General features: G+C 42.3%; 1 protein-coding gene across 1 annotated transcript in view; it reads right to left on the bottom strand.

Annotated features, from left to right (window-relative positions):
* Positions 1–20,681, bottom strand: part of LOC134633673 (thyroid hormone receptor alpha-B) — a 156,484-nt gene that overhangs the window by 76,670 nt on the left and 59,133 nt on the right. The window contains exon 3 of the mRNA XM_063482611.1: positions 16,387–16,461. The gene's annotated coding sequence lies outside the window, so the exon portion shown is untranslated. The remainder of the gene's footprint in view (positions 1–16,386; positions 16,462–20,681) is intronic.

Genomic DNA, 20,681 nt, shown 5'->3' with positions numbered 1-20,681 from the left:
TGGTTGAAATGCTGTGGTTGAACTTCAAGAGAACTGTGCACAAACAAAGGCTGCAAACCTCTAAGAACTGAAGCAATGAAACAGAGATGAGAGGGCCAAAGTTTCTCCACAGAGACTGTTGAAGTCATATAGAAAACAATTACTTTAAGTTATTGCTGCTAAAGGTCATTCTACAAGCTACTGAATCATGGGCTGTACTTAGTTTTCCCTACAAGCCCATAGAAACTTTTTTCACATGACCCACCATCTCACTCATGTGGGTAGTGTTGACATTAGTAGTAAAAAGTCCATGTTAAGAAAAAAAAAGTCCTGATATTAACCAGACAATAGTTGCGTTCTGTTCTGGCTTGTATACTACTGAAGTTACCACAGTGTCTAAAGCAAAAGAATGCAATGCAAAACCTTGAAGTATACGGTGTGAAAACCATCTTTGTTGTTTCAATTTAAAACCTCCTGTCTTGCCACACTAGTGTTATATCTGATAACGCATCAGTTTAAACAAACAGGAAGCAGAAAACCATCAGGAAAGTTTTACTCTGTTTCAGAAATCCGAAGTCTGTTAGAATCAGTACAATGAGATCAAATTTAAGTAGCTGAAGCAGCGTAAGATGGAGAAAACAGACGAAAAATGAACATAAACATACTCAAGGCATATCATCATTTTGTCACAATGTAGCAGCGGATCTTTAGCAGTAATTAATCCAACCTGGATTTATTTTCAGATAATCTGGTCCTCCTTTTGTAAACGGTAGTGTTAATGTAATTTCAGAGATGTTGCGCAGTAATGCCTGTTTCTCCCCAGGGTAGAATTTCTCACAGACTCGTTTTCGAGCTCTTATATCGTGTATCCTCCTGATGTCTACTTTACACTTGCTTTCTTTTGGAAAAGAATTCACTCTGGCTTTTGTTACAGTCTGGCTGCACAATGCAAACACCTCATTGTGCAGCACCTGCAGTGATAGTAAGTGTCTATAGGAGCAGGAAGAATATTGGTTCTAGTCAGTCAACCTTTTCTCAGGATAGGAGCATGTTGGGTTGCGTGCAATGTCTTTTGTGTCTTTGCATGCGTGTGTATGTCTGTCGGGGATCTGCCTTTATCTTGGGCTGGTCCATTAGCTGACAACAGAAGTGTGGAGAGAACATTACCAGAGAGACATTTGTTCTGAGTCTGACAAGACCCAGCTGTAAAAGATGAGACTATATTTTACACCAGCGGCCTCCTCAGATAAGATTCTGCCTTTTCCCTTTCTTTCTGTTAGCTCACATTTCCCTGGAACAAGCCTTTTAACATTACTAACTGGTGCAAAAGTATCTCTGTCATGTTGTGGAATTGTATCTGCAAATCCAAGAATCACATTAAATGACCTGCAGAGGTTGCACTCTGGCTTTAAACGGCTCGTTTTCTTCCCGTCCCCATCTGCAACCCTTTCAGTTCCCTTGTTGCCACAACAACACGTGTTCCAAACCACAACTTCCGGGTGAATCCGTGAGCCGATTGGCTGAAAGCAGTACATACCCACGACACGCCTACTCTGAAATTCTTGCTGAGGTTTCTGGCACTGGTTTCTGGCCCTTTCTGCCCAGGCAATTGGAGGTTTGCATCAGTGTTACGTGACTGTGCACACACCCACCCACACACACAAACACACTCACAGACACACACACCAAAAAAAAAAAGAAAAAAAAAAAAAAAAGAAAGGACACACGAGTGCTAAAGTCAGCACATTAGCAAACGTCAGACCTGGGCTCTGCTCCGGAGGACAGCTGCCAAAAGTGACTGGCTGTGTCAAAACACATCGCTCACACCTACACACTGTTTGTTGCTATTCCGCTGCTATTTCATTGATAGAGTCTCAGTAGAATACGGCATGAGACGAGGTGCTAAATGCAGTAACGCTCCAGGGAGAGGAGAGTCACCATGATTCAAAAATGGGCACAACAACGCGCTATTTCTAGGCATGAAGAGGAGGAAATTAAAAGTCAGAGTTCACTCCTATAGGCCGCAGACATATCTCTAAGCCTCAATGTGCCGCATTTTCATCATTTCTGCAGCTTTACCACGAGCCTGCCCTTTAAACCACACTTAGCCCACAGTGAGAACCTCATCGCAGACCACCTATAAGATGTATTTTCTATCTACACACAGCTTAGCCACTGACGTATGACTGTGCACATAAGCAAAAATGACAGAAATGAGGAGTCAGTAAAACAAAGATTTCCTTACGATCTACTAAAACTGGAAGATTGGTGCGGTTCAGGGACAGATTCCGACTTGTTTCGTTTAACTGTCGTCTATAGAGAACAAATTGAATTATGGAAAAGTAAAAGTGCAGTTTTGTAAGATGAGTAAACACAAGGATGTAACAGCATATGGCTCCGATAGGGGAAATTCCAGCTTTGCCCTTCTGCTTGGCTACATTAGAGAATCGCAACTACATAAACCCTGGAGCTGAAGCCAAGAAAAATCAATAAAACTTATATTAAATGATAAAAACCTGACATAAAATATTTATTTTAAGTCTTACATTTATTTCTGGGCACATGGCTTTTACTAGGAGTCTGATGGTGATGCAGAATACAAGAGCTAGACATGCAGCTCAGCTGATTTGTTTCCTGCGTGTTTTAGAGTCAGTTACAGGCTTAAGGCTCATAATGCACAGAGCGGACTCCTCAGCTGGCCTGCCTTTCCGAGCGTGAGCTGCTCCAGAGCCGCTAACGCATTTCCCCAGAGTGAGAGAGAGCACGCAGGGAGCAGAAAGCAGCCATACGGGCAACACGGTGGCAAGGCAGTCATTGATTATAGTGATTAACAGAGGGGAAATGTGCCTCATTTTTCCTGCAGAAGGAACACGAAGGAGAGAGGAGGGCAGGAAAAAGAAAAAGGAAAAGGGCAGATGTGAGGGGAAAACATAAAAGCCTGAATGAAAAGGAGGAGATATGAGAAAGTTAGAGGAGAAGCTCGGTAGGTTACACTGGGGAGATGAGGCAAAATGCTGCTGATAATCTTATTACCTCCAGATAATTAGGCATTCAGTTTAAAGCACTGCTAATGACTCTGCTTCCTTCCACACACAAACTTGACTTTACAGCCCAGGTATACTGACGCTTGTCTGAATATATTTTACAGTCTAATTTTAGATTTCCAAATATTTGAAATAATGATATACTACTTGACCGTATTTTTAAAGTTAAGGTTATTTCTAACCAGCTAACCCCAGTTTTTCCTGTCTGGTCTGGTTCATTACAGTTAAGGTCAGGTTTCTGCTCTTGATAGAACTCAGTGCCATTCAGTTGTTTTGAATCTCGAGTCGCAGGGTTGCGCAGACTCCAACTCCACTGTCATGGACTGCAGCTAGCAAGGGGTGGTCACTGTTTCGCGTTATGAGTCGATGGACCAGCAGGTTTCACTCTGCTGAGATTACCAATCCTTCCAAGAAAGCAAGCACGAGCAAGTCTGAGGTGGTTGAGTTGATGGATGGTAGAATATATCAGGTATTGTTATCTATGAACACAGAAAACATTTAAAAATCCCCTCTCAAGCCCAGACGAGTACACACCCCTGCTTCATGAAAAACACGATACAATCTCATTCTGTGGGAAATACTGAGAATGAAAGTGCGTACAAAAATAACTAAACCTGGCATACTTTACACCACATCACAAAAAAACACCCAAGACTTTCACAGCAGATAACCGCTGAGTCACAGCTCAAGGATCAATAGGCAGAACCAGGTTTTATTACTGCAGGAATTAGCAAAATGAACTTTTGCTAATTTTTAAATGCAAAACCTCCCCATCCAAAACTATGAACTTCATACTTCATCCCCATCAAGTTTTGTGGCAGCGCAAACCAATAGTTTGAAGCAAAAAGCTCCAGACTGATGAAATTTTATGTCTCAAGGTCACTTCTTACCCATTTCTAATTTTAGTTTTATATCTCATGAGCAGCCAAGGCTCCTCTGATGCCAAGCATGAAAAAAGAGCGAGCCAGAAAGATCCCAAGGCCAAGCGACTTGCTCCTTAAAACCGGTCTCTTGGGTTTTGTGTTTGTGCATCTGTGTATGTCTGCGTAATTGAGGTAATTAGCTGATCTAACAGACTGACAGTGGACCGGACTCCTGCTGTGGGTGGGCTCTAATTATCTAAGTTATGAGGGTATGTGATTTAAATGCTTGAATGAATGCTTTACTCTGCAAATGCACAGCAGGACGTGACAGCCAGTGTGCACTAATCCCGGGAATCTAAAATGGAAATGCTGTAATACCGAGTAATTAATTTAATCCAGCATCCTCTTTAACAAAGTCCTCAAATCATTACATCTTTTCACCATCGATGTACCAAGGCACCTGTTTGGAGTTCAGACAGGGACCTTTTTATCTTCCATCCATCTAAGTTTGTTTCATTTTAACTTGACAGTTTTACTGTTGAATAAAGGATTTATGCCACACCGTGAGTTATATGATGTCACTGAAAGTTCTATTCAAACCATGAATGACCTTTAATGCAAAACTTTACCAAAAATGCACATTGACAAACTGTTTCCTTGGAAATTCCAGCATAACTTAAAATAAAGTCGTGCCAGAACCGATACTGTGAAGTTACACAACATGAATTTGTAATGCCTGGCAATAAGCAGAAGCAAAAATATAATCTTCTGTGGGAAAATAACAAACGCTATGATGTAATCGCTTTTTAAAATCCTCCCTTGTCTACGTGTATGCCCTATTCTCATAAACTCCTGTGTTATTTTGCCAAAAAATCAAACTGTGACACTGACACCCGAACTAAAGTGAGAATTTTTTCGAGTTGACGTCACAATAGAGACTCCATGAGCATGCTGATGGCTATTTTTCTGGCTGTTATCTAACAAAGACTGGACATAATCATCACAGTCTATAACTTGGCGTTGAAAGAAGCCACATTTTTTAACCATGGGATCCAAGTTCACACTTGAATATACTCGTCATGTGGGGATTGACCAGATGCAGGCCTGCAGACCAAACCAGGCCCCAACTGCTAGTTAAAGAAACCAGGCTCTAACTTATATAACCGTCCCAGAACAGGAATAAAGTTCTACCTCCCACTGGATCCCAGCCTGCAGGATAAAAGTCCTTCCTCAGCATGTTTCATCTGCCCCGTAGCCGCCACATCCCACATCCTTCTGATGACATTTACGATCTGATTGATGGGACAATGTCCAGGGCTGCCGCTCGCGTTAAGGTGCGGTCGTTTGATCAGCAAAGGCCCACCCTGTACGTGCTCGGAAATCAAAAGCTGTGGGCCAAGGCCAGATAAAATGCTGCAGACGCAGAGGAAAAATACATGTTGACACGTCTGAAAAAAACAGGAGAAAGACCTCTGACACACTTTGGAAGCGCTGCAAGGATTTCTTTATGCTGTAGCCACGAGTGTGTGTTTTTGAACACATAATATTTGTTCATGGCGATAAAGATGCCGTTTGGGATGAAATACAGTGTGTGAGTGTTTACGTTCCGTCACAGATGAAGCCCTAAGGTGTTCGAATAGTAGAGGGAACACACGCCAAGCACACGCTAAAACACTTAAACATAAGCACATTTAGCAGGGTCCTAAAATAAACAGACATAATACAAACGGTCACTTTCTTGGATCTTCTCCAAGTGCGGCGCTCCTAATAAGCAGACGGCTGAACGGCATCAGTGTGTTTCTGTTTTTGAAGCCGGACCACGGAGGGCCTCGTGACGAGGAGCGAAACGAGCCGGCAGATAAGTGGGGAAAGGATGAGGACGAGTCATTACGCTTGACGCCGCCACAGCAGGAGAGACGGAGGGCGATGGGTGGGGGGGCTTGTTTGTTACAGATCATTATGTGATGTGATTGCGCTCAGAGAGTCAAATTTCTGATGACAGCCTGAGCTGCTGACCTCGGACCGATTTTATGTGGGAAAGCAAGGCAAAACAAACAATAATTACTGCACAATGAATTATCAGCGAGGATTCTGGGAGGCAATAAAAGCCGCACTGTGGATCCCACAGTCTAAGCAAAACAACACTCGGCAATTAGTGCAGAGAAAATGCTGTCCTATTAGCGGCAGAGGCCGGTGTTCTTCCTTCCTTCAGTAGTGCTGAGGTATGATGCAGTAGCGCACTACTCTGCCACCCTCACAAAAATCTGCATTTTCTGATTGCCAACAAATCCCATAAAAAGAAAGGATCCTGCTAACAACAGTAGGGTCGACGCCTGATGTCTTACTGTTCTGTTCCATGGAGCTCCATCATTAAGCCACACGGGATGACGTGTTTGTTAATTATCCCGGACACACAGGCTGTAATTTATTTTGAGTCAATCAGCCTCCTGCACCAATCTTGCATATTAATCTGAACGGAAAACTACCCGACTGCTAATTTTGCATGTGAGGAATACCAGACTAGAGATAAATTTGCACAATAAGTTAACTGGGGAGGAAAAACTGATGCAGATTTCATAATGCAAACATTTGGAACTGACCAACAACCCATATGCTATACCTATAGGTGTATCATCACAAACATAGCAATTATAAATCCATCCATCTTCTGTCCCTTCTTCAGGTCACAGGGAGAGCAGACAGGTCTCAGACTTCCCCATCAACAGCCACCTGCTCCAGCTCATCTCGGGGGACAGTGAGGTGTTCCCAAGCCAACCAAGAGATGAATGCCCTGACCCTAACCTTCTCCCAGTAGTACCCCAGATCACCTGACCTAAGAGGTGCCCAGAAGCCATCCTAGTCAGATGCAGAACCACCTCAACCGCCTCCTTTCGATGTAGAGGAGTAGTGGTTCTACTCAGAGTCCCTCCTAAATAGTCAATCTTCTCACCCTGTGTTCGCCAAGGGAGCTTCAGCTCTCTCTTCACCACAACACACCAGTACAACGTCTGAATCATTGTGGATGTGACAGTCTGTCGGTCAATATCTCCGTAAAGAAGTAGACGTGGTTGCACCTCTGTGTGTATCACTGACATGCAGGGGCACCAAGAATGAGGGAGTTGCATGAGATCTGTGGATTTAGCTAATTTCTACTTACTATTTTATTGCTGGCCAAGTTGACTGTCCGGCAGGCCAAAGTGACCCTGAAGCCACAGGGCAACGTCCCAGTACTCACAGTAGGAGGTTTGCCACTGATCCACCAATAAATTACTACTGCTTGACTGTTTTCTAAAAGATGGAGGGGTCAGCTATTTTAGGAGATAAATTAACATTTTATTTAAACTTAAACAATATACATTTGTCCTAAGTAGTAGGAACTAACAGGCAAGACAGAAGCACCATAGACACGGAAGGGAAGTTAGAAAGTATGGAGACAGACTTTGCTGACAGCAAAAATTAAAGTAAAAGGCCAACTTTATTGTTTCATGCTAATTAGGCTATGCAAACGTCCTGACTGAGGCCATTTATTGTCCAGATTTCAGCACCAGCAGCACAGAAAGCAGCCAACACACACATAAAATGTGTAACCTTGAGCTCAGCTTCATTTATATATACACAGTGTATTGACAGGATGCCAGAGCAAAGGTACCACTGCTAGTGGCTAACATAACAGATCATTAATGCTAACTGTGTGTAGAAATAGATGGCAACCCCTCCTCCCAAGTAAAAAAAAAAAAAGCATCTAAAAGTAGCGGTGCGGCCAGAGAGCTGACATCCACAAACACATATCAAAATGCCACAGGGAAAATGAATGAGTCTGGTCTTCGAGCACCACATAATCGGGCCTCGCTTGTGTACGACAGCTGCAAATAACCATGTTCACTCAAAAACATGAGCAGCATCGGCAAAGTGCAGCGGTCGCAAATGTGTACCTTCTGCGCTAATGTATTCGATCTCTCATTTAGCAAACGTCTGTCAGGGTATGAAAAAAAAAGAGCTCAGTTTAGGTACTGCTGGCATGCAGGCTGACCGCACAGAACAAACTCTATCCCTGCCCGGACGCACTCTGTTTGCCAGGAAACCATTGCCCCCCTGAGCCACTAGCAAATAGCCTCTGAGCAGAGGGGGTTTCAGTAATCAATGAGCTGTGGACAGGGTGGCAGCAGACAGCTAGTTAGTCCAGCTGACAGATACCCACAGACACTTCCAGAGATGTAGCCAATGTCGGCTGTCTGCATGTGGTTTTTGGAGGTTTGAGAATTGATGTTCAAAGACAATAGTAAACACAGCACAGTGATAATACTTGCATAAATCTATCATGCCTGTCTTTAGATGGGTACCTCAGAGATTTGTGGCTGCCAGTTTCTTGGAGTCCATGTTTAAGTCATAATGTGTAATTAACCCTTTATTGACCGGCCCTTCAAATTTACCTGTAAAATGGGCCCGCCGGTGGGCCCATGGTCAATAAAGGGTTAATTGTTCATTTTAAATGGACTTAGTCGTAAGCTTTGTTTCGTAGTAGTTCCCAAACACCCACGTGACTTCAGCTTGATTTCTGTGCATCGGCTCGCTGTTCATTCTACTGTTTTGGCCGTACCGGATGTGTTTAGCACATCTGGATCTAACTGAGAAACTTGGACACCACTAAGTCATGATTTATCCACATATCATCCCATTATTTAACATCTACATCCCTGTAAATGTTAAGTGAAGTCTTGTCTTTGTGTCTTGTCTCTGGCTCCTAAACATTAGAGATGTAGATTTAAAAAGTGACCAAGGTTTTTTCCTTCATGGCTGCTCAGCTTTGAAGCAACATGCCCGAGGAGTGAAGGTTCATTGAACACATTTGTAGACACTAGCTTCTACTATTTTTGTTGTCATTTGTGGTACTGTACTGGCATTTATTCATTTTGACATTTTGCATTTTGGAGAGATGACTTTTGAGATAATTTCCCTTCAAGGCCACAAATACGTCAAAAACACCCCTTTCTTCTCGTATCGCAACAGAAGAACGAGATAAGGCGCAAAAGTTGAGAAGGATTCTTATTTACTCCATCAATGAATGCGTTTGTGTCTATGCCTCACACGCATACACATCTGCTCAGACATCTACATCTGTGTGTGGGTGACAGACAGACACAGGACTGGTGGCTTTTACCTGCCATTACTGAGTAAGCCATCAGTGTTCCGCACAGCCGTGTGAAAAATAGGCCAGAGAGAGGAGTGGCAGTGACACTATGTGCAGCAATCGCAACACTTCTGCTGTGAGTGAGAGTAACAAGGAAAGAAAGCGAGCACTACAGCACTAAACTATTACTCCGGTCGCTGCTTAAAAACAAATAAAACTTCTATAGGCACCTGTTCAAATACCGGCACACGTATTCTTTCATGTATAAACAGCTCAGACTAAATGGGAATAATGAGAGTCTCTTTCCAGAATCCCTCAGGCAAACAGATTTTACCTTGAGCCAGTCGTAGCTGTCATACTTTCCGAAAACAAATTCCACTGAACCTGCTAATGTGGCCATTAAAGTCAAGTCAAGCCTGTGTGTGTGTGTGTGTGCCAGTACATCAGTCATCACTAATTTTCTTCAACTGAAATGGGAAAACAGGTACTTCGGAAAATCAGTTTGTTTCTATTCTTGTAAAGAATTCTCGGCAAACAAGTTGCCAAGAACATTTCAGCTTTCAATCAGGCATGACCAAGACGAAAGATCCTTTAACGGCAAGGAAGTCACCTCTGGAGGTTTTAACAGCAATTAGAGTTTTAAAAAGGTCTATATGTAACATGGACAAGGGCTGTACCTAAAATAGCGCTTCGGTGCCTTTTCATATTCGCTCAACAAGTCTCTGGAGTTTTGCTGGAGTGAGAGAACAAAATCTTCATCAAGATATTTACTCATATGAGGGTGGTGTACGAAAGCACTGTCTAACATCATCTAATAGGTATTCATCTGGGTTCATATTCGGAAACTGTGAAGGCGAATGGTTCATTTTGATTTTATCCTCATCAAACTTTCTTTTCATGCTGGAAGTGAGAAACATCCTGGACATAACAAGATGCATTTCATTATATACAGAAGACACGAGACCTCAGTCATACAGGCCTGGAGACCAGTTGGCAAGTCAATGTGTATTCCCAACAGACTGGCGAGTGGCTGTTGGAGTTTGCTGAAAGCTGTTAGGTAAAATCAAAAAGAACAAAGAGGGTTCTGCACCAAAAACCTCCTTGTGATTGCTTTGTCTGCTGTCAGCAGTAGCCTATAGTTTGCATGGACCATGGCAACCTGTCTACAAACACTCAATGTTGGCTTTCAAAGTAAATGTTGGGCCTTCCCACTTCAGCATGTTTCAGAAGGCGCGACAAACAGCGCCCACAAACAGTCCAGTTTGTGTCGCACCTTTCAGTGTCTTGTGAAGAAATCTTGACAAACAAGATGCAGAAAATTAGCAACAACTGTGTGCTTAACCATAGAAGTCTGCTGACAACCAAAGCAATCACGAGATTCTCGGTACAGCACATGGTACCCAGTTGTGACCACTCTCTAGGGAAGCAGTGATTGCCAAAGTGCTGCCAATCGGTGTCACATGTCAATCACTGCGGTCTTCTTGAAGGCCATTATGCCAGTGGTTTGCTACACTTTTTGACTTGGTAATTTGTTTCATTGCCACCAACTGTATGTTTCTACCTTATCAATGAGGCCGTGCAGAACTCCTGAAACAAGTAATAGAACACATTTGCCAATAGGTAAACAAACATTACAAAGACTACAATTAGTGAGCAGCGAAGATACAGTACAGCTAAAGAAGGCATGAATCACACGAATCCACTAAAATACCATGTGGCCAGTGAACTGTACACTATTCTTGTATATGTATCAGCAGCTGACTCAGTGTGACAAGTATGTGAGCTGACAGACTGTCACAGGAAATCAAGACGTGATATTGAAATCTATTGGAAAGCATTCAGAAACAGATTTTTTTTTTTTAGAGGTTATTGTTTTGTGGGCAGCATAATGCTAAGAATTCATGCTGAACCTGGATTGTGACTGAACCCTAATACCTAAAAAACATATAAATATTAAATCAAACAAACAAAAGAAAACCACTGAATTCTGATGATGAATATGATGAATTCGAAGTAGGATCAGTCTTGGTTGAGTGACTTTGCTTGGATTTTGCAGATTACAATTTATTATGAAAAACCACATCTTATATTTGCAAAACATGGCACTCGCATCAGATCATGCATAAATGTATACATGCAAGACTCAGTTAAACTTGCAAGATCCAGCAACTGTTGCCGAACGCTTGTTAAAAAAGGCCTGTGCAGATGCATAACAAACAAGCAATTGTTTGAATGAGCATGCAAAGCATCAACTATATACTGATAAAACAAACAAGGACTTTGCCCGTTGACAACATTCAGAAATTTCCTACACATGATAATATTTAGCTTGTGTTTCCATTCATCCGTTTCTGAAGCACTTAACTAATTCAATTCCATTCATGTATGATATTACTGTTATTTAAATATTCACTTTAATTTGACCCAGCACTGTCTCCAATCCAGCGGATACAAACCGACACTTGCACTGCATGCGCACATGCCATCCATACTGCCAGCGCTGCACATTTTGAAATGATGTTTGGTGTAAGGAGAGGCTATACCGATCGATCATCATCTCTGTGAAGCGAGTTACTGTAAGTGCAATGAAAGCTTTCTAAAGCTAGCATAAATGAAAAACACAAGTGGTGTGTGCATGGAGAAACACTTTGAACTAAAGCTTTGCCATAAACATAGAAAACACACACACAGGTATCACAATGTGTAAAGGATGTGTATTCCATTTTTTTTTTACATGCAAAGTATGTCCTGGAGAGCTAACGTGAGTGCAAAGCGGTGAGCTGTGTTTACAAGCACAAACGCCGCAAATGCAATAGCTCCAAGGGTACAGCACAACTGTGCACGATTTTGCAATGCCGTGCAAACAGTGGAATCTGTGCTGCAATCGGCTTTAACTTCTGACATCTGTGGTTACCATGATGCACCACAACTGCATTGTAGTGAAAACGTGTTTTCGTGAGTGGGAACCTACTGTAAGGAGAACAGACGAGATATGCAGAGTGTCCATACTGGTTAAGAAAAAAAAGAGTCGTTGATTATAACGAGGTTCAAGACACTGATGCTTGAGCTTAGAAACAAACTACCAAGTCAAATCTATTTGAAGGGCAAAACTGAAACTGAAAACGAAGCAGCGTTGGTAATCTTTCTGAACTTTTGTCTCCTTTACAAAACCAAACCTACAATCACGTATCATCTTACAGTGTCATTACAGCTAATAAGAGTTATAAGAAAATAAGATCTGACTGGAATTTGCCTTTAAGCTTAGTAAGAACTTTAGTAAGAACCGCTTTCAAAAGGTTGAAAATTTGCGAGTGCATATACCAGATGTTCATTCATCAATGTAACTGAAAAAGTAAAGAAAATATAACAGGACTAGATGGAGCACAGCTGGATTTTCTTATTTTCAGTTCAGCAGCTGTTCCTCTTTGCTCCAACAGAAACCACTTCCAATAAAAGATGCCATTTTCCAACGTGGAACGCTAACAGACAGATTATACATCACTTTATTTTTCCAATTTCACTCCTGCTGCTGACATGACCGACTCTGGTGCTGCATGCAACATGCTCTACGAAATGTGCATGTACACCACATGTGTGCACGATGTTTGTGAGTACAGTACGCACTATAGCAGCTATGTCAGCAGCAGTCTTGTAGCAGCAGGTGAGATTTACGAGGTGCTAAGAATGCTTGCCTGTAGCCAAGTGATGGGAGACGGATTCGCCCTCCTCGCCTCCCTGTACCCCTGCCTAACACTCCCCGATTGCCTCCACTTGAAGACACACAAGCACTTAAAGATACACATTCACATAAACACATGGCTGCACTTATACATGGAGTAACCCCACTAGACAAACATGCACGCACAACCCCTGAACCTTAAAGTGTAGCTAAAGCCTTCACTGCCCCCACTCCAGTTCTCAAAGACACGCTTCCTGGGGCTAAAAACACCTTCTAAAATGTCCTGCTCACCAATTTTCCTTCCCTGCTGACTAAATCTCTCCTCCTTCACACATATTCTGGAATTACAGCATGCACAGAGATACAGTACAGTGGGGATCATTATGATAGAAAAGGCTGTCCTGACAGGGAAGCATGTTTTACAACCTGAGGCTTCTACCTTTACTGGATGACATAGAGTACAGGATTTCATTTTCTCTTGCAGCTGCTATATATTCTATAGCTTAGGTGAGCAAGTAAACACATACTCCCATATCCAGGACGCAGAATGTGTATCAGATGGATGGCTGCTTACTGCAGGTTTGCTTTACGCTACAACAAAAATAACTTTTCTTATGACTGATGAAGGTTCTGTTTGACGAGCAAACATACCTTGTATGGTTTTGGATGCCTTTCAAAGAACCTTTTACCTTAATATTTTATTACACATGCCAAACTAATAAACCAAGTGATCAGTCAAATCTGCAGGATTTTCTGAGTCAAATAGGCTTTCAATCCGGTCACACCAGATTTCAGTGACTGGCCACGTCGCTGGGACCTAGTTCTCCTCTTAACACCCTACATTGCAGCCTGTGCATCCTGACTGCATCCACCTTCATTTAAAGGCTGCAAGGCATACTTTGCAGAATTGCTTTAGTTGGTTAATGTGGCTTGCTGTATTGTCTGGTTTAAAACAAAATGAGAAGACTAAAAAGATTTCATCTTCTTTGCTGCAGTGAACAAATGTGTGTGAGCAGGGAGGGCGATATCCACTGCTTACACACCTCCGCGGATACGTCAGCATACTTCAGGAGTGTCCAACTCCAGGCCTCAAGGCCCGGTGTGCTGCAGGTTTTAGATGTGTCCTTGCTCCAACGCAGCTGATTTAAATGGCTAATGACCTCCTCAACATGTCTTGAAGTTCTCCAGAGGCCTGGTAATGAACTAATGATTTGATTCAGGTGTGTTGACCCAGGGTGAGATCTAAAACCTGCAGGACACCGAGTCCTGGACACCCTGTCCTGGACACCCTGTCCTGGACACCCCTGGCATACTTGGTTGTTGGACAGTTTAACCAATCTCTCAACCTGAATCATGAACCTTCGAGGATGAGCATCCTGAATGTCAATTATTTACAGCAGTATCATAATCAGTTACAACACAAGTCAATGCTTAAAACAGACTTTTTTTCTTCTACTGGAGCATTGTTTTCGCTCAGTGGTTGAACAGGGGGCCAAATGCAGATGCCTGGGTTTGATTCTAAGCCAAGGCCATCTGCTGCTCCATCACCCTGCTCTAATATCTCCTCTTCACTAAAATTAAGAAATAGAAGTAAGAAAAGCTCAGAGAGGAAAAGAATACTTCTCCTGAGGTGTATATTGATTGCAAAAGCTACCAAACAAAGAGTCAGTCAAATATTCAATACAGTTTTGTTGTGAAATGGTCTAACATTAAGTGTCCATCTAACATGCACACTTTCAACCTGTGACTGACAGGAGTCCCCATTTGGCTTGCAATGAGCTCTCCGTCATTAAAGACATTCCCTGCAAACATCTGTCCAAACAACTCCGATGGCTGTTCTGTCTTCCTCTGTCCATGCCGCTATGCATTATCTCCCTCCTCTACAGGGACTTAGAGGATTAAACTGCAATTATATGCTTCCCCTTTCTCCCCAGCTGTGCAGAAAGGGGAGAGGAAAGGACGGGAGAGGAAGGGAGACCTTTGACCTAAACTAATCTTTGAATGACTCAAACAAATTTAAATACAACTGTCAACGTACACAAATCCACCGTACATATTTGCATATTTATAACCCCCAGCACACCACAACCACTATACAGAGATATATTTTTCAGAAACTGAGAACAGAGCAGACATCAATGTCAAATGTCACATCAGTGTCAGACATGAAAAAGCAGGAAGTAGCAAGGATAGGCAGCGATCACTTCCTATATGACATTACCCAACTGCGTGTATAGAAGGTATCAGCTGAGCCATCACCCGATGAGCCTTGTAGTAAGATCAGCTGATTTACTTGGATGATCAATTTATTATTTAGTGTTATTCCAGCCAATAAGACCTTCAAAGATGTGCGACAGCTTTGTCAGATATAAATGATCTTCAGCAGATGAAAGTACTGCTGCTGATTAATATTTGTAAGACAAAGAATGGAAAATATTTTATAGACATCCCCTCCAGTCAGAAGGAAACTTAAAAGCCCTGAATGTGCTTTCATATTCAGTTCTGTCATTATGACGAGACACGACTCACAGTGAAGGATGATGGCTGTGTTCAATTCGGAGGGTAAATAAATCATCGCGCAAACGTGATGCAAAACAAGTGTCAAATCATCAGGTGCTTGAGCTTCTTCTTCCTCTGACAGATGAATATGTTTACAGAAATCAGTCGGTCTGCACACACTTGTTAATAGTCCAATCCATGAAATTAGGTGGCACATTAGTGTTTTTTTTCCCTTTGGTCAAGAAGAACTGGATGAAATATTGAGACGTTCCTGATTTGAACAACAAGACTGAGCAGTACAAGGAGAGTTGAAAATTACACGAGCAGCAGGCACAGCTTGTCAAGCTAGGAACAAAAGAAACAAAGCTCCAGAATACCAATGAAGTCAGTCCCCTGTTTGGCAGTCTTTAATTAATAAAAACAATGGTGATCTAAAGAGGTTAGATATTCCAAAAAGAAAACACACACACACAAATAACAGTCAACACTCCAATCTCTCTTCCCACTTTTGCTGTGTACTTTTAAACATTACAGAGCAATCCACAGTGATCTTACTGATATTTCCAAAACTTTAGAGGAATTAAATGCTTGTTTTCCTCCCATTCAGTGGAAGTGGAAGCACAGGAACGCAACGTTATCATTAGCTTGACATGAAAAACAGCGACTGCAGAATCTATTATTTATTTCCAGTCTCTCTTGTATCGCTTTTATTCCCAATCAACCCCTGAGGGAAATATCTGGCTTTCTAGCTTCCAGCCACTCCACTGCGGAAGCCTCCAACTTTGCCTGCTTACTGTCTGTGAAGGATCAGGTAGTGCACAGCGGGTTTCTCGAGAGCTGCAGAAATGGTGTGAGAGAAAAACTCGCCATAAAGCTCTGCGGCGCAGAGGAGAGCTGCAGATTTGGGTGATGGTGCTGTGTCATTATGACAATACTGCATTGTTTTCACACAGTGAATCCGACGTGTCGAACCGTTTCTCTGTGAAAATTACATCTTTGTAATCAGACCAGCAAGTGATCAGTGGGACCAAGCAGATAAAATGGGCATGTGGGCACTGCTACAATTAGATAATGAACGGTTATACAAACAGCACCGGCTACAAGCCAGCGGCTCGCTGAGGCTCTGCTGTGTACACTCGCATAATAAGCATACATTTATTAAATACACAAGAAGACAGGCAGAACACAGCCTACCAGTCATACTGCGCGAGCGTGGAGTTAATGATTTCCCCAGGCCTCTTGCGTTGTGCAGTCCGCCTTGCCTCCGTTCTGGAAGAAATAAAAAGAGGATTGTCAGAGTGGATGAAAAGCTTAGGTGGTGGGTGGAGGACGCAGGGATATAACATATAGAAGACAAACAAAGGTATACAGTACAAAGGCCAGTAACGGCACCTGGCTCTCCTTGCCCTCCGTCCTCATTCCTCAGGCTCAGTGTTCTTGCTGTCCTTTCTGTTTGTTCTCTCCTTACCTCATTTCTTTCATTCTTTCACGTTGAAGAACTAGTTTTTTTACTCCATCCTTCTTTTGACCACCTGACGTTACTCTCCTTCGACACACCTTTTTCCTCCTTTCCTTCTCATTTTCTTCTATTGTCCCATTCTTCCACTCCGTCTCACCTTCTTTTTCCATCCCTCTCTTTTCTCTCTAATCCTTTAACCCTGGCCTCAGGAGACTTGGCCTGTTTACCTCAGAGACCGACATGAAATCCAAACATTTATGTATGGGTCTGTGTCACAGTCATGCTGTAACGGACGCAGAAACATCCTCCTGCAGCTAGCATGACTGGTTTTAATGTTAGACTGGAAGCAGACGTTGACAGTCTCGCATCAGACAGATGCTGCAGACGTCTGCTTCCTGTAGGCTCTGACTCTGATCTTCACCTACATATCATCTCAGGTTAGAAACTTTGTGCTACTATGCGGGCCACTTAAGTGAGATGAAAGGATCGACATCAACCCTGTATGTACACAAGCTGAATGCGGACTGGAACAAGGGGAAAAAAGAACTTTAACCAATTAATTGGTTAAAAAGCAAAAGCCACCATTGCACAGCATATGGCCAGGGTTTTTCATGCACAGGGGAATTTTAGCCACTAAAATTCCCAAGAGGTTTTAGTCAGAGCCAAAACCTCAGCACTGGCATTAGATATTTTTAACCAGTTTTGTAGATTGTGGTTTCATTTATTCAAGCATAACAGACATAGATTTCTGTCACATAAAGTGACACAGACCTACTGCCTTTGGTGCACACAGTCCAATCAACATTAGATGAAAGTCCCTCCCCAAAGGCCAATTTTGAGGCAGGAAAACCCCTGATGGCTCCGCATGTAGTGTCATCATAAGCCCATCTTTTGCTTTTCCTTCCTTTCTTATCTACATTCTGTCATTTCACACTTATTTCTTCTTTCAAACACATTTCTCCCCAAAATATTCAATTTTCCACACATAGAAAATAAATAGATTAGTAAGAGCTCACATTTGTAGCCTCTTATTTAAAGGAGCCAACTCATATTTCTTATTTGTCAGACAGATATGACACTTTACTTTATGCCTATAAAACCACAATAACTTAACAACAAAAGTAAACTCTGTTGCACAAGTTCGACTTTATGCAATGGAGTAGTGACTCAGCGAGCGATGTCTCATTTTAATGTCTGAGGTTTAGCTGTGGAAGATGTTTAGTTTAGCTTGTCTATTCTCTGGTGACACCTAAATGAATACTTTAGTAGACAACACTATACTATTGACAAATACATCCCAGCATCCTTGTAGCATTTCATTACAGTTTGTCTCCCTATAAAGCTCCATGAGGACAGTAATGCCCACAAGCGTCAGAATGCATGCTGGCTACAACAGCTGCTTGGCACACAATGACAGAGGTTAGAGGCAGAAGAGGAAATAGAAGAGAGGAAGAGAGAAACTGAATGAGAGAGGGGGTTCTAGAACACATGAGAAAATCCCTTCATGGTAAAAAAATAAAATTTAGAAACAGGAAGGAAACAGAAATTTGAAAGTGTTTTAAGACGTTGAAGAAGGAAGGAAGCCCTTAATGTCTCCACGATCCCCTACGATAGGAAATGCCTGAAGTAATGCTTTTGTGTGTATGTCTCCATATGTTGAACTGACTGTACTACAAAACTGGAAAGTGTCAAAAAAAAAAGTCAGAGAATGATGTAGACAACTTTGCAGTCAGTTAAAGAAAGTTGAGATTTGGAGAAAAGTGTTTTCAGCTTCTTGAAATGGACACTTTTCCTCCTCCTCAACCTCCTCAGACAATCAGCAGGTTTGAACCCACACACTTCTTTCTATGAGGTGGCGGTGCTGCCCACTGCACCACCGTGAGAACATTGAAGTGCTGTCCAGAAAATAAAACTGACAGTGCAACATACAATGGTATATCTATGGAACAAAATCACCTCTTACATATTTAAAATATTATTGCCTGGTGGTAATATACTGTATACGCTGCGTGGTTGTCTGATCACAACCATTTCATCACATATTCCATTACATTTTTACATTTTCTCTTTCACTTTTTATTTTTATTTTAGACAACAACTGATCGGCCAGTTCAGAGAACACAGTCTGCGGACATTCTGGTACTTTTCCTGCTAATTTAATCTGCTGCTTATTTAATGTCAATACTATCTCAATTTGACATATACTTCCTAGCCTGAAGTCCACTCAATACTTTTCTCCAGAGTTTTCCACCGAGGTTATTCCATCTGCTGCAGGAGGATCAATTGCTGTTGCCAAGGTCAACAATGGACTTTCACATTCAATTTTCTCAAGTGATGTTTCAGAGTATGTACTATACACTGTGAGAGAATTCTATCCATATCACCCACTACCAATGTACTCTCGATGACATGTGTGTCTGCAATGGAAAGTGTGGGTTGCACTTAAAATACCACATACGGGGGAATTCCCCTCTGCTTGAACGTAAAGAATCAATTTTCCCGGAGAAACTGCCGCAGAGAGAACAGGAAGGTTGGATGGATGAGGGTATGGGTGGATAATTTGATAGACTGAGGAACGAAGAAAGAGGGAAGCAAGTGAGAGGCCCTAAAGATGACAAATTTGGCTAACAGATGAGGCCGAAGGTCATTCCCTGAGTTTGCACATGGGATCTCTGACCTTGCAGATACAGACGAGGGGTGGATTAACAACGTGGCGGTGAAATGGATCGAGTCTATAATGGATTTCTTTTCTTTTTTGTTGTGCAAAAAAGAAAAATGTAGAATGGGTCAGATACGTTTCACAGGCAACAGATGAACTCACTAAGGACAGCATCTTCAGATTGAAGGTCAACTACGCAGACCTAGTACTGACACTCAAGTTCAAGCTGCACTTCCCCACTGCAGAGCATCAGATGATAATGGATGTCAAAACAGAAGCAAAGGGAGAGCAGCAATACACCGAGTCAAGTGCTTGGGTGTCTTCGTAAGAGGACGAGCTTCAAAGTAAAGCCTCTTCATTTTGCTAACGCTGAGCAATGCTATCGCTGCTGCCAGCGCAGCCTTTTCACCGTCCTGCCGACATGAATAGCTCCTTTTGTCACAGCGAAATTCCACTGGCAAGTCTTTAATTAGCTGGAGGGCTCTTCCCTCGTAGGCCTGTGTGGGCAAAAAATAGAGAAAAAAAGAAGATGGGGCACAAGGAAGAAGGTTTCTTAGCATGAAGGAAAATGTGGAAACAATAAGAGAACTGAATGGAGAAGCTGTGAAATTTAACACATTTAACATTTAACACAATCTGAGTGTTTTGAAAAGAGGACAAAAAAAAAGAATTAGTTTCTCCATCTGCTTGGCATCTTGTTTTCTAAGGCAGGAAACTAACAGGTGGTTACCTACGGAAGCAAAAACCCTGATAATGTGACATGTCTTGAATCCTTAGTTCAGAATTCAAACTAAGCTTTTAGTAATAGAAGGTCTGTTAATCCACAATGAACAGCATTACTCATTCTGTAAAAACAGTTGTCTTTTGCAGCTCTGGAAATAGAAAACAAACCATGAAATGGTAATCGGGATTGGTGTTATGGTAAGCCATGTGTTTTCCCCCCTCTGCCTGTGTCTCCTATGTGTTTTATCCTGTGAGCTTCTTTCTTTTTCAGCTTCCTTTTTTTCATTGTGTCTCTGATTACTTTGCTCCATTTGCCTAACCTGCCCTCTAGATTCACCAGAGTTTAATTAGGCCTCTGTTTCCTGTGTCAGTTGTTATGCTCTGTTTGCCCCCTCCTATTCCCAACCTCTGAAGGGATTTCTGATACCTCCAGTTGAGGATCATAAACATTCTTTTCCCCCAAATTTGCTTGTTTTAGACCGCAGACACACAGGCTTAGAGACCGGTCAGTGACAACCTGGCAACCAAGGGATGTCTCCTTCCATGTAAACAACGGGTGACCAGTGGAATCTCTACTTTGAGGCAAGCAATTGAAGTGACTGCGAAAGGGAGTGACGACATCTCCTGAGTTACATATGATTGTGTGGT

This window comes from Pelmatolapia mariae, linkage group LG8 (assembly GCF_036321145.2).
Source record: "Pelmatolapia mariae isolate MD_Pm_ZW linkage group LG8, Pm_UMD_F_2, whole genome shotgun sequence".
Classification (NCBI taxonomy): Eukaryota; Metazoa; Chordata; class Actinopteri; order Cichliformes; family Cichlidae; genus Pelmatolapia; species Pelmatolapia mariae.
Note: the sequence above shows the minus strand (reverse complement) of the source record. Positions and strands in the feature narration are given on the sequence as shown.